The following is a 15,837-nucleotide window of genomic DNA, read 5'->3' on the forward strand; positions in this document are numbered from 1 at the left end:
CCATAGACTTTACTCAGTATGCTTACCATGCTGAGTTAGTCAGCACGCAAACCGCTTTCATTTAACGTGTCCTTTATACTTCTTATTAAATGTACTTTTTTAATATATTTAAAAAATCTAATGATGTGGCGCTTACAGTGATGTTGACCAATGGAAACGCTGGAGTCAGGGAGTTCTTGGCTTCAGGAAACAGAGGATCCGCACTCAAAAGGAGCTGGTGATGTGGCACTTGCAGTGATGTGACCAGTAATGATATTAGATGCAGGTGGTTGGTGTTTCCAGGAAACACCGGATCCGCACTCCTATAAAAACCCCTCCCGATCTACAACAGTATCGTCTCTTCCTAGTTCTAATACAACACAATCACCCCTAAAAAATTAAAAAAAAGAAAAAAAACACCCCACAAAAATACAATCCAAAAAAATCCCCTTTCAACCCTTACCAATCTCATCAAATCACTCACACGTCGACCTAGGGAACGAGGACTCCTTTCTCCCACCACCACTCAAAATCTCCTTCCTCTTCCATCACCTCCTCTCCTTCCCATACTCGGTCCTCCTCCCCTTTTCACACCCATACTCGTCCCTCCTCTCCACTCCATCTCTCCCTCTCAGAAACAATGGTGGACGGAACCATCGCCACCGCTGAATCTATCATCACCAAGTGGGACCCGGAGTCATCTTCCAACTCTAAGATCACCTGTCTCTTCTACGAAAACCGCAATGAAGCGAGAGAATTCCTACAATCAGTAAAAGACCTCCAACGATCCATGCATTTCTATATGAACCATAGATCCAGCTCTCAGAAGTTCGTCCACGCTCAAACTCTCATGCAAACTGCGATGAAACGGCTTGAGAAGGAATTCTCTCAGATCCTGGCCATTAATCGCAATCAACTGGACCCAGAGTCTGTGTCTGGCCCCAGATCGACTAGGGTGAAATTGAGCCTCTCAGATTTTGAAGACGATGTGGGGTCCAAGAATGAGATCCAGATTGCCAGGAACTCAATCCAGGAGGTCGAACGGGAGGCATCAATTGCCATGGCGGATCTCCAGGCCATTGCGAAGTGCATGATCTCATCTGGGTATAGCAAGGAATGAGTGAGGATATACAAAATCATTAGAAAATCGATCATGGATGAAGGACTCTATCGGCTCAGATTGCAACATATGAGTTCCAATCATATACAGAAGATGGACTAGGAGGTCTTAGAACATGTTGGGATAAAAATAGAACAAGTCCAGAGACTCGGTTATGGAATGGACCAACTCTACCGACACCGCCCGGGACCCCTAGGCAACAAGCCTGATCGAGGCAAGCATGTCAAAAGCTTAAAGGGACTTAGTTCGGATTGTGGGAAATGAATCCCAACCGAGACTTACAAAGTTTAGAGCCATAAGACAGTATACGAGATGTATAAAGTTGACAGGTAAACGAGGCAGCAACATCCGAAGAGGTCGACTAAGGCCTGAAGCTCAGAAGCCATTCGACCAATCATAAAACTGACCCATATTTAGGTCGGTTATAGAGTTGGCTATCAGATTAAGGGAGGATATTGATTACAGATCGGTTTCGTCTCATCCGACAGATGGCAAACAGCCCTACCCTTATAGCCAGCCGAGACTCACTCATCAGTAGAATCGGCTTGGACCGATCCGAGCAAGATAAAAAGGGTATAAAATGAAATACCTTGCCGAAAATTTAGTAAAAGGATCCCCGATCCTGAAGATCTCGGTATCGGCTGGAGTCCAGAAATAGATTGACACCAAATCTCCAAGATATCAAGAAAAGAATCCTGACACGATGGGATCCTCCCCCTCCTATAAATACAAAAGATCTCTAAGGTAAAAGGTACGAAAAAACTCTCTTAGAAACCCTCTGATACGACCATATCCCTGACTCTAGCCAGGGTCTCCATTGTCTCCTTCGTGTGTAGGTGATAGGACGAAGGTGGACGTAAAGGAGGACGTACCAATTTTTTGCATCAACAGATTGGCGCCGTTTGTAGGAACGATACGAAAAGTCGTTGTCCAAGCTCTATCGAAAAGCTTCAAACAGATTTTCAATGGCGAGAACTAGAAGAACCAATCAAAACGAGCCTAATGAGGTCGCTGTCACTGGACCTTCAACAACAGAAGGCCCACCAGGTATGAATGGTGCCCAATGGGCCCGGAACTGATCAAATAACCGATAGGGTTCTATGGCTCGTCCAGCAACCTCTATTTCAACCAAGCATACTCAGAGGAACCGAGGGAATGGGCGATCAGATAGGGAGGTCTAGGAACTCAGGACTGATATAAACTTTATGAAGCAAATGCTGGAACAAATTCATCGTCAGCAAGTTCAGCTGCCCCAGCCCCACAATAATTCGCTGACCCTCAACCTGTTGCCCTGCGATTTACTCCTCAACAAAGTTAACACCAGGGTTTGGCCGAGCCTACACTTACTCATTCCATGATCGCCCCGCTGCCTGCCACCGATCTTCGTCATGAAATATCAGAGAAGGCACAGCAGGCCTCCGGTTAAGGGTACGGCCGATAGTGACGAATCCTGAAAAGCTGACCTTCAAGATTTCAAGAGGGAAGTGCAGGAAGAGATCGTCAATATCAGGTGAAACTGAAATCTGAGTCAGATGAGACCCGAGGCAAAGGCATCCCCGTTTACAGAGGAAATAATGCAAGCTCGGTTACTGGAGCAATTCCGTCTATCATAGATTACGCCCTTCACCGGCAAAACTGATCCAACCGAGCATATCGAATCATTTCGAACATATATGAAATTGCATGATGCCTCGGATGCCGTTATGTGCCGAGCTTTCTCCCTTACTTTAACCGACATGGCTCGGCTTTGGTTCAAACAGTTGAAACCAAAGTCCATTAGCTCGTTTACAGAGCTCAGCGATGCCTTCCTCACCAATTTCATCGGTGGGAAGAAAAAATTAAAGCCGTCTACGCATCTGAACAGCATAGTTCAAAAATAAGGAGAGCTGTTAAAAGATTATATCAAGCGCTTCAACTTCGAGTCACTCCAAGTCTGAAAACATTCGGACGAAACAACACTTAACTCGATCATGCAAGGTGTTAGAAACAAGTCGTTTCTAGCATCATTGGACAAGAACCCACCTACCACTCTGATAGAATTTATGGCTCGATCGGATAAGTATGCGGATGCCGAAGAAACCCGAATCCTGCGTGAGGCCGCTCAAAATTCAAAAATTCCGGCCAAAGAGTCAGGAAAGAAAGAAGTTGACTCGGCTAGTGGAAAGAAACGTAAAGATGATAGGTCTCGCAATGAACGTAGATCAGGTAAGTGGCCTGACCACAAATTCTTAACATATACCCTGCTCAATAAACCACAGGAGTAGGTTTTAATGGATATTAAGGGCGAAGGGTTTATCAACTGGCCAGATAGACTCCGAAGCAATCCGAACTGACGAAATAAAAACAAATACTACCATTACCATCGTAATCATGGGCATAATACGAGTGACCCCTATCACTTGAAAGAATAAATTGAAAGATTCATTCGAGAAGGTCGTCTTAGAGAGCATGTCAAAAGAACCGGGACAACGGAAGAACGTTCGGGTGACAACCAACCCACGGGGGAAATCAGGACCATTGTCGATAGTCCCCGAGGCGGGGGCGACTCAAACAATGCTCGAAAAAATCACGTCAGGAGCATCAGTCGGCCTAAGTCCAAAATTCTGATTGTAGCTCGGCCTTCGAAAGAAAAGAAAATGAAGAAGTACTGCATATCGTTTACCGATGAAGACGCTCGGGGCATTCATCATACACATGATGACGCATTAGTCATCACCCTCACTATAGCGAACCGCAAAGTATTTCGCATTCTCGTTAATACAAGGTCGTTCGCAGACGTATTGTTCACTTAAGCGTTCAACAAAATGGTTGTTGAACGATCGACGTTACGGCCAGTTCACACCCCATTGATCAGATTCTCCGATGGACGAACACTCCCCGAAGGAGTCATCTCATTACCACTTACCACTGAAAACCCTCCACATCAGGCGACAATATTGGTCGACTTTCTGATAGTCGACCAACCATCAATCTACAACGCTATACTCGGTCGACCCTCTCTGTATCTTATTCAAGCTGTAGTATCGATATATCATCTCTCCATGAAATTCCCAACTGAGTCGGGAGTTGGAGTTGTCAAAGGTGACCAATAGGACGCAAGGCGCTGCTATGCGACAGCCGTAAAAACTCCAGCCGAGGTAACCACGATTGAATCGTTGGACCCTCGGGCCAAGACCTATGAGCGAGGACAACTGGTAAAAGATCTTATCCCAATACCTTTGGTCAAGATAGACGAAGCTAAGACAGTTCGGATTGGCTTGTCCCTGCAGTCGCCCCTGAAAGATAAGCTGGTATCCTTACTCCAACGATACGCTGATGTATTTGCATGGGGTCATGAAGATATGCTTGGGATCGATCCCTTGGTGATGACTCATCGCCTCAACATCGACCTAACCTACCAATCGATCCAATAGAAGCAATGACCACTCAGCCCCGAAAGGTACATCATCATCGAAGAAGAGGTCAGCAACCTCCTTAAGGCTAAATTCATCGAAAAAATATACTATCTGGAATGGGTAGCCAATGTCGTACTCGTTAAAAAAGCCAATGGGAAGTGGCTAGTCTGTATTGACTGTACCGACTTAAACAAAGTCTGCCCAAATGACAGCTTCCCTCTTCCAAGGATCGATCAGTTGGTGGATAGCTGGACAGGACATGAACTTCTTAGTTTTATGGATGCTAATTCCAGATACAATCAAATTGTAATGCATCAGTCAGATAAATCTAAGACTACCTTTGTTACTGACAAAGGTCTTTACTGTAACTGTATGATGCCATTTAGTTTAAAGAATGCAGGAGCAACTTACCAGCGATTAGTGAACAAAATGTTTGCTCGACAGATCGGCCGAACCATTGAGGTATACAATGATGACATGCTCGTCAAAAGTATACACGCGGCCGATCATATTGCCGACCTAGAAAAAATGTTTCTTATCCTTTGTAAATACCAGATGAAGTTGAGCCCGAGCAAGTATGCCTTTGGGGTAAACTCGGGTAAATTCCTCGAGTTCTTAGTCAACCAGTGAGGTATCGAAGTGAATACAGAGAAAATCAAAGCATTGCTTAACATAGAATCTCTAAAAATGATCAAAGATATATAAAGGCTAACTGGACAAGTAGCCGCACTCAACCGCTTCCTCTCCTGAGCTACCAATAAATGTCTCTCATTCTTCAAACAATTGAAGGGACAACAAATGGTAGATTAGATAGAAGAGTGCGAATCAGCGTTCCAGCAGTTAAAGTTGCATTTCGGATCTCCACCCCTCTTATCGAAACCCGAGCCTGGAGAAGCTTTGCTATTATATTTAGCAGTTTCTAATGCAGCCGTAAACTCGGCTTTGATGCACGAACATGAAAGGAAGAAATTGCCAGTGTATTACGTTAGCAAGGCGTTATTACTAGCAGAAACCAGATATCTGCCTCTGAAGAAGGTGGCCCTAGTCTTAATTGTCTCCTCACGACGACTTCGGTCATACTTTCAAGCTCACACTATTATAGTCATGACCAACCTCCTACTGCGTTAGATCCTTCAAAAACCGAAAGCTTCCGGCCGACTAACGAAGTGGGCAATGGAGTTCAGTGAATTCGACATTCAATACAAGCTAAGGGTAGCAATTAAAGGACAGGTTGTGGCAGACTTATAGCTGAAGTTACACCGCAAGCTAATTCACCTACCAAGTTTATAGATGAACTAACCAACCAGTCGACTGCTTCTCTCGAGTCATCGCCCGACTCAACCCCCTGAAGGCTTTATGTCGATGGCTCATCCAACTCTAAGGCAAGTGGGGCAAGAGTCGTCTTGGAAACTCCCGATCAAACTTACATGCAATATGCCTTAAGACTTGGATTTCAAGCCTCGAATAATACAACAGAATATGAAGCCTTGTTGCTCGGCCTCCAATTTACACATAGACTGGGTATTACTCATCTCAATGTATTTAATGACTCACAGCTGGTCGTCAAACAGGTCACCAATGTGTATCAAACACGTAAAGAGCAGTTGAAAGCCTACATGAAGAAAGCTAAAGAGTTGATTGATGGTTTTCAACTATGTATCATCACTCGAATCCCTCGAACAGAAAATGTCAAATCCGACCTATTGGCAAAACTTGCCTCTGCTGACGAAAACGATATACCCAAGTTCGTTCTAATCGAGTATGTCGCTAAGCCGAGTGTTGAAGACCCGCTTAGGTCGACCGTACACTCAATCGATTTGGAACCGACTTTCAAGCTCACACTATCATCATCGTGCCGAGGCCCGACGGTTGAAGATCCGAGCCTCTCGTTATACCATACTCAATGGGGTACTGTACAAAAAAAGGATTTTTTCTTTACTCCTTTGTTATGCTGCCTAAATTATGATGAGGCTAATTATGCACTACGAGAAATCCATGAAGGGATTTACAAAAATCACTCGGGAGGACGATCGCTTACACATAAGGTCTTACGGCAAGGGTATTACTAGCCGATCGTTTAACACATTGTTCGCAAGCTCGTCTAGAGTTGTGATAAATGCCAACGATTCACAGTCGTTTCGAAACAGTCACCCGAAGAGCTAGCCCCTATGACCGGTCCTTGGCCCTTCGCATAGTGGGGAATCGACATCATCGAGCCACTCCTTTTGGGGAAAGGCCAAACCAAATTTATCATTGTCGCAATGGATTACTTCACAAAGTGGGCCAAAGCTGAGCCATTAGTTAGGATAACCGAACAAAAAATCACAGATTTTGTCTGAAAAAATATCATCTGCTAGTTCGGCATACCTCGGACCATCATTATCGACAACGGAAAGCAATTTGACAATAGGCAGTAATGAGAGATGTGCGACAATCTCGAAATAAGGAATGTCTACTCATCTCCCCATCATCCTCAAACGAATGGACAGGTCGAGGTAGTCAACAAAATCATCAAATAGCATCTTCGAACCAAACTTGATCGAGCTAAGGGAGCATGGGCCGAAGAACTTCCTAAAATACTATGGGCATATCGAACTACTACCCGAACGGCCACGAGAGATACCTCCTTCTCCCTTGTATATGGATCAAAAGCCGTCACATCGATCAAGGTCGGACTACCTTCAGCCTAGGGTAGCTCGTTCAATGAACGAGACAACAAAGAATGCTAGCTCTCGGACTCGACCTCTTGGAAGAACAAAGAGAAATGGCTCAGCTACGGATAGTGGCTCGGCAACGACAAGTATCTCTGTTCTATAATGTCCGAGTCAAGGTTAGACGATTCTAAGCGGGGGACATGGTCCTCTGAAAAATTTTCCTGAACACAAAGGAGGTTAGCGCAAGCACACTAAGACCTAATTAGGAAGGACCCTATGTTGTCTCAAGCACTATCCGACCTGGGACATATCGGTTGGAAGACCTAACTGGGCAATTACTCCCTCATCCTTGGAATGCCGAGCATCTAAAAATCTATTATCCCTAAGTCGGCCGTCGGACAAGGGCAATTAATTGCATTCATTTGTCAGATGAGCAAGTTTTAGCCAAAAGAATATGAATATTAACATATTCATTCATCAATGCAAGTTTTATATCGAATTACACTAGTTCCTACTTTGGAATTACATCGACAACATGACAAGGACAAATGTGAAGAAGAGTCGGCTGAGACACGCGATGTCCCCTCTCGGTAGCAAGTGCTCTCGAACCCGACTGAAGCTTGGTGTGTATGAAGTGCTTAAAGCTTGGTGTGCTTAAAGTGCTTAAAGTTTGGTTTGCTTAAAGTACTTGGCATGCTTTGCAATCCAAAATCGTCTTCAAGGTTCACCAGGAGATAACTCAGGAGGTGGATTGGCTTCACCTGCTGTCGCTGCTTAGACTAACCTCTAGCGCCACCTCAGGAGCAGCCTCGGAAGTAACCTCGAGATCAGCCGCCAGGTCGAAAGACCCAGCTGTCTCAGCCTCCGGACCTTCAGACCCAGAGCCACTTTCGTCAAATCCCGAAAGATCAAGGTCGGGGAAGGATTGTTCCATCAAGTCCACACACTTAATGTAACCTCCTGATATAAGCGGTCCTGCTCCTCCAAATACTCTCGGGACTTGAGAAAGGCCTTTATGGCCTGGACTTTGGCTTGCTTGATGACAGCCTTTGTCTCGGTCTTTAGCTGAGACAACTTCTCTTCGGAAGAAGTATGAGCCTGACGACTTCGCCGACTCTCCTCCTGGGCCTCTTGCAATTGCGAGGCCAAATGAGCACTCTCGGCTTTGGCTTCCTTAACGGCCTTCCTAACAAGCCCTAACTTGCCAATCATTATGTTGAGCCGAGTCACGGTAGCAGTGAGTTGTGGTTCCGACTCCCCTACTCATCTCTGAGCATCGGACAGATCCGAGCCAACCCTGAGCGCACAAGGGGCGGACTGTAAGGGAAAAATGTAAGGTCAGATTAAGTTTGAAGAAATCAACAGAACAAGCGCAAAGTTCAGTTCTTACCTCGAGGAGCATCTTCGTTATATAAGAGAAAGTCCGCCTCAGGGGAGCTTCGAAGAGAGTAGCGAAGTCCTTTTCACTCCCATGGGAAATCGCCTAGGGGACCATGTCCTTCATGGCCCGTTGGAAGGCCAACATTTCCTATTGAGTCATCTCCCCTCCTGAAGATTCTCCTCTCCTCTGCTCCTTCCTCTGCTCCAGAACCTTCTTTGCAATGGGTCCTGGCTCAGGATCCACCGCATCAGCCACTTTCGCCCCTTCTTCTGTGTCGAGAACTATCACGGTCGGGATGGTCATTGCGGCTTGTCCCTTAGCCTTTAAGACCATCTTCGACTTCTTTGGAGGCCAAGTATCTGATCTCAGAGGAGCCTGTATCTTGGAAGGCGGACGGAGGAAAGGTCAAGCCTCAACTATCTCTGTATCAAAAGCAAGACGAATTAAAAAAAATTCAAAAGGGATGCAACAGGACAGCCAGAAAGTACCTGTCAAAGTCGAGTCCAAATCCGAATCGAAAAGATGCTCCAGTTGAAGAAGTCTCTTCTAAGACCGCTGCTTCAGACTTAGTGCCTTTAGATCTTTAATCCGAGCTAAAACGCCGACTCCGAGTTTTGGCCTTCGCTCAGGGATATCTGCAAAACGCATTCGGTCAGACTCAAAAATGTAATAGTGTAAGAAGGTAAAGAAAAGAGCAGACGCTGAGTCACCTGCTTGGGAGAACACCCGATGAATACAAGATTCGATGAGCCCTAGCTCGGCAGTCTCCCAGTGGCCACACGCCCAGAACTATCTATCTCTCCAATGCTTGTTGGAGGTAGGAGGATCAGTTATCAAAGGACTGCCCTTATTTCACCAAGCGCACAAAAAGTACTAGCCGGGCTGTTGTGGCTTTGGCCATACTTGGAACAGATAAAGAAACTCGTCGATAGTCAGTGGGGGCTGCTCCATCTCAGCCCACAAAACCAAGCATCCGAACAAGTTCCTCCACCCATTCGGAACTATCTGCCCAGGTGCTATCTGGAGTCGAGAAAGCAGATCTCGAGCAATCCCTTAAAGGGGCAAACGCAAGCCACATTACAAAGCAACTTCAAAGATAAACCATCCTGGCAGGAGGGTAGTCGAGTAATTTGTTTGGGAGAGGGAGGAGAATAATGACCGAGTCCGGGACATAGTACCCAGCTCTGATCCTATCTAGATCCACCTTGGTTAAAACCGAGGGAACGAGACCCTTCTGTTCATCTCCGGCCTCCCCTCCCTCGGCCGCCGACTCAGCGGCATTTGCCAATCTCCTAACAGGGATCGACTCACTGAATCCTTCGGCTGTCTCATCCTCTTCTTCCGTTTTCTCCTCAGGAGGGTTGGGTCTGCTAAGGGCAATCACTAACAATGCCCCTTTACAAGAGGGACCTGCCGAATCAAGGTGCAACGTAAAAATTCTAGACACCCTTTCGGAATACTAGAAAGTTGAATTGACACCTGCAGCTATCTCTGCCAGTAGCGAAGGTGATTCCGAAATGTTTTAAAGACGCCTCGCTTCACCCTTGTCACAGGAAGCTCCCTCCCGGGGGCTCTGGAAACCTTGCATTGCCATTGAAATTGAAAGCGAAAGGGAAGCAGAGAGTTAAAAACTCACCGGAGATAGCGAGAAAGAGACGGACGTGGAAGCAAAAATCGAAAATGAAAATGGAGGAGAGTGCAAAACTAGTGAAAATAGAAATTGGGGAAGAGGAAAATGCGCGGGCAAAAATGGGAGAGGAGCGTCCCGCTTCCCTTTTTATAGTCCCGCCACGTGGCAAGGGCAATTAAGGAGGAGTCGAGTCGATGGCCGCATCGACTCCCCTGCCCGACACGTGGCACACTTCGGACGACGCAAGCGCTACCTTCGTCACGTGTCTAGCCTCGTAAGCTGAAAAAACATTCCAACGGCTTCTCGCTCGTGCGACCTCGATCAATGAACCGACGCATGTTCTGGATGATGCATGACTCCTGCGAGCATTAAATGCTTCATCATAACATCAGCCCCAGTTCAAACCACTCAAGAACTCTTTACTCCTTAGCATCATCATAGTTGACACAAGGAGTAAGGAGGCTTACTGTTGGGGAAAAATTGAACAAGTCTAGAGACTCGGTTATGGAATGGACCAACTCTACCGACACTGCCCGGGACCCCGAGGCAACAAGCCCAACCGAGGCAAGCATGTCAAAAGCCTAGAGGGACTTAGTTCGGATTGTGGGAAATGAATCCCGATCGAGACTTACAAAGTCCAGAGCCATAAGACAATATATGAGATGTATAAAGTTGACTCGGTAAACGAGGCAGCAATATCCAAATAGGCCGACTAAGGCCCGAAGCTCAAAAGCCACCCGACCGATCATAAAACCGACTCATATTTAGGTCAGTTATAGAGTCGGCTATCGGATTAAGAGAGAATATTGATTACGGATCAGCTCCATCTCATCCGACAGATGGAAAATAGCCATACCCTTGTAACCAGCTGAGACTCACTCATCAGTAGAGTCGGCCTGGACCCATCTGAGCATGATAGAAATGGTATAAAATGAAATACCTTGCTAAAAATTTAGTAAAAGGATCCCCGATCCCGAAGATCTTGGGATCGGCTAGAGTCTAGAAATGGATTGACACCAAATCTCCAAGATATCAGGAAAAGAATCCTGGCACGATAGGATCCTCCCCCTCCTATAAATACAGAAGATCTCCAAGGTGAAAGGTATAAAAAAACTCTCCCAAAAACCCTCTGATACAATCCTATTCCTAACTTTATCATCGGAGGGTCCCTGGCTCTAGCCATGGTCTCCATTGTCTCCTTCGTGTGCAGGTGATAGGACGGAAGAGGACATAAAGGAGGACATACCAGTTTTTTGCATCAACAGAACACAAGATCAAGAACTGGGTGAACATGATGAAGACTGCCGTTAAAACCATCTTCTACTGCGAACAGATCCTATGCGATCACGTCTTCATGACCTCAAACACGGTCAAAGAATCCTGCTTCTCCGAGATAGCCAAGGAAGCTGCGACCCACCTCTTTGAATTCCCGGAAACCGTTGGAAAATGCAAGAAACAACCTGAGAAGAATTTCCTATTCTTGGACCTCTACGACACAATCTACGAGCTCTGGCCCTATATGGAGTCCATCTTCTCCGATGAATCAGCATCCACCATCAAAACGCAGGCCATCAACTCTCTCATCAAACTCGGCGATGGAATCCGAACCATGTTAGCTGAATTCGAATCAGCAATGCAGAAGGATTCATCACGATCACCCGTCCCAGGCAGTGGGCTCCACCCACTGACCCGTTACGTAATGAACTATCTATGTTTCCTCAGCGTCTATAAAGAAGCCCTTGCAGAGATCATTGCTGAGTATCCATTACAAGTGCAGCATCCAATGCCGGAGACAATGCTCCAAAATTCACTCACAGCAGACAATCCGCTGTCAGCGATATCGACCAGACTCGAATAGTTGATCTTGGTCCTTGTTTGCAAGCTGGATGGAAAAGCCGAGCTATACAAAGATGTTGGGTTGTCGTATCTCTTCCTCGCTAACAATTCACAATATGTTGTATCAAAAGTATGCGGCTGTGATATACGTTATGTAATTGGAGCTGACTGGATTTCCAAGCATGAGTCGACAGTCCGGCAGTACGTGGCGAATTACGAGCAGATGGCATGGAGCAAGTGGCTTCCACATTGCCACAGAATCTGGCCACCGAGATTGCACCCCAGATGATAATAGAGCGTTTTCGGGAGTTCAATTCGTCTTTGGAATCCGCATATCGGAGCCAATCTGGGTGGGTTGTGCCGGATGGAAAATTAAGGGACGAGATTAAAGTTTCGGTGGCCAAGAAGATCGTGCCAGTGTATCGGGCATTTTATGAAAAGTATCGGGTTCTGTTGAGAGGTGAGAGTGGCAATTTTGTGAGATTTGAACCAGAAGATTTGGAGAATTATTTATCGAATTTGTTTCATGGGAAGGAAATTTCGGGTTCCGGGTCTGGATCTGTTTTGTCTTCACACTCGCAGGGGTCGATGTGAGGGGTATTTTATACTGTTTTTTATACGTATTTGTACGTAATCTTATTGTATAATTATACGGAAGGTTGGCCAGTTTTTGTGGGGTGAGTTACCTCTTCAATTTATCCTTATTAGCATATGATCGCCAGCTATTTTCTTTCTTCATCGTTGCTTTGATGGCCACTGATTAGATGGATAGGATTGTTTAATTAGTGTGATGTTTCATGTAAAATCCTTACAATTAGTGTGATGTTTCATGTAAAAACCATACATGTTAGGTAAGGATATGCATGAACCATCCATGCACACGTCACCCTGACACATGTATTAATAACACTTTTTATGGTACTATTCTAAGATCACAACGAGAAATGCAACGGTGGCCACACTTGGATATTGGCCATTGGTGATTTTTTGGAACAACTCTCTCATTCCAATGTATACTGACAAAAGAGCCTTACAGAATATTTGATGTTGGGCTACTTAATGATTGGTTTGAATTCACCCAAGTATCACTTTCGTGCGTAGAGCCGAGGTTGGGCTAAAATATTAGCTTGACCCACATTGGCCCGGTCTTGGAGTGAAACAACGTTGGTGTGGGTTGGGTTGGGTTGGGTAGGGTTGAAGATCAATCAAGGTCCAACCCAACCTCAGGAGAATCCAACTTTTAACCCGATCCAATCAGAATTTCAACCCAGGATGCCGAGCTCAACCAAACTTGAAGTCCTCAATGCTAGCCTAAATACATGTACTTATTTCCAACCCAACCGACCAGTATTTACTCAACCCAAATCCAAGTTGTAGCCCTAACTGAAATATTAGCGTGTGGGCTAATCGGGGCCTAAATTTAAGCCCATCTATTAACTAGCCCGGCTATGTAACTCCCTGTTACCTCTCTCTGGAGCGGCCCAAACCCATTTAGGATTTCAATGGTATTTATGTCATGCATTGTGCCATAATTCCAGAACCCAGGGACTCAACCCAAACGAATTTCAGACAAGTTACTACGAAACTTTCACTTGACTCTAAGACTCACCAATCTGGTTCAATGACTCAGCCGACACAACTTGAATCAAGTCTGCCTCAAGCAGTCACTCAATGGGTAAATTTGTTAGGGTTTTTTAAGACATTGAAATTGTAAACTTTTCAAATTTCAAATTGTTGTTTAGATTTTCTAATGGCTCCTTATCTAGATGTAACCAAATCTAAAAAGCATAAACATATACCATCCCTCCACACCATTGATAAATGCTATTGACACTCGCGGGCCAATTTCTTTTGGTTGGTCATAGGCCCATCCCAGGCTATCTCCTAGCGTCGTTGTTCAATTTCTTTGCCCTTCTTAAATGGGCCGTTCCAATGCTTATCCAAGCTCAGCCATGAACCAAATGCTGTGTCAAGCTCCACCCAATTCACTAGCCACTGACCAGCTGGGCTAGGTCCTGTTCACTAGCCATCTATTCAACTAAGGGTGGGAAATGATCGGGCCCTAGCTGAATTGAGGCATGTTCAGGTCAGCCTTCGTGGAAAAGTACTTTAGTCCAAGACCACGAAGAGTGACTCGAGCTCACACAAAATTACCCCCGGTGTTCAAATATTCAGCCCATCAATCTTAAATAATGTTGGGTTTAAAGCCCCAACTCTTGTTGACGTGTGGCTGCAGCTACCATGAAAAAAAAACTGAGACTTTAAAGAGGAAGAGAGACCTGCTGAATTGCTGTGTTTTTTTGAATAAATTGGAATGATTACAGTGGTACCTTTTATAGGCTTTTCTAATTAGGTGAAATGACTAATTTATCCCTATCTAGATACATACTAGGGGCAGCTAAACATAGAAGAAATCCAGAATAATATCTACTGTTATCTTAACCCAACTAGCAAACTAAACTTAGAAAAAAAATCTCAACACTACAGCTAGCGTACACGGCATTCACACGTTATCAATAGCCAGCACAAGAGATCCTTACATGGTTTTGGATTTTCACAATCCACCACTGTGTTCAACACTCCCTTTCAAACCAAAACCGGCTTCATTCCGAGTATCCTTCTTAGTCGTTTGAATGCATCTGTCGGCAATGCCTTTGTGAAAATATCCACCACCTATTCCGTAGTATAACAATACTCTAATTTCATCATTTTCTGCTTCACATGATCTTTCAGAAAATGGCATCGGGTATCAATGTGTTTGCTTCTTCCATGCTCCAGATTTTTTACTAGCTCGATTGCCGACTTGTTATCCACTTATATGACTCTGGATTCTTCCTGCGGATGCTTCAGCTCCTTTAGCAAGTTTCTCAACCAAATTCCCTCACATATGGTGAACGATGCTGCCATGTACACTGCTTCACATGTGGACAGGGCGACCACACTCTTCTTCTTCGAATTTCATGTGAAAGCAGTCGTTCCGAGATAGAATACATAGCCAGTGGTGCTCTTTCTTTCATCTTAGTCACCTCCTCAATCACTGTCTAAGTATCCATACAGCATTGCTTCATCATCGTATGGATAGAAAAGACCGAATTCCATTGTTCCTTTGACGTACCTAAGGATTCTTTTTGCGGCTTGCCAGTGTGATTCTTTTGGTGCTTCCATGTACCTACTTAGAAGCCCAACATTGTAGATGATATTTGGCCTTGTGATTGTAAGGTACTTTAGGCTTCCAATCAGACTCTTGAATATAGTCGAGTCAATGCTTCTCCCTTCTCCGTCCTTTATTAGTTTTAAGTTTGTTGCTACAGGCGTGTTTACGGCATTGCAATCAGCCATCTTGAACTTTTCAAGTAATTCCTTAGTATACTTTTTCTGAGATATATAGATGCCACCATATTGTTGCTTCACTTCAATGCCAATAAAAAAGGACATCAGACCTCCGTCGGTCATCTCAAACTCCTTAAACATGGCCTTCTTGAATTCATCAAACATCGATCGGCTGTTTCCTATAAACATCGATCGGCTATTTCAAATCATCAACATACAGGCACGCTATAAGCATATTGCCATGTGCATTCTTCTTGATGTAAACCGCATGCTCATATGGGCATCGGGCGAAACCGTTCTCTTTAAGATAGTTGTCGATGCATGCATTCCAAGCACGTGGAGCTTGCTTCAACCCATAGATGGCTTTCTTTAGTCGATACACCTTGTGTTCCTCCTCTTGCATAACAAAGCCTTCAGGCTGGTCAACATAGACCTCTTCTTCTCAAATTCCATTTAGAAATGTAGATTTCACATCCAGTTGGTAAATTATCCATCTGTGATGGGCTGCAAGG

At 45.0% G+C, this 15,837-nt stretch overlaps 1 pseudogene; it reads left to right on the plus strand.

The window, feature by feature from the left end:
* Positions 1-150: 150 nt before the first annotated feature.
* LOC131254158 (exocyst complex component EXO70H1-like) lies at positions 151-12,647 on the plus strand (annotated as a pseudogene).
* Positions 12,648-15,837: the final 3,190 nt, after the last annotated feature.

The sequence above is a fragment of the Magnolia sinica genome, chromosome 8, assembly GCF_029962835.1.
Source record: "Magnolia sinica isolate HGM2019 chromosome 8, MsV1, whole genome shotgun sequence".
Lineage (NCBI taxonomy): Eukaryota > Viridiplantae > Streptophyta > Magnoliopsida > Magnoliales > Magnoliaceae > Magnolia > Magnolia sinica.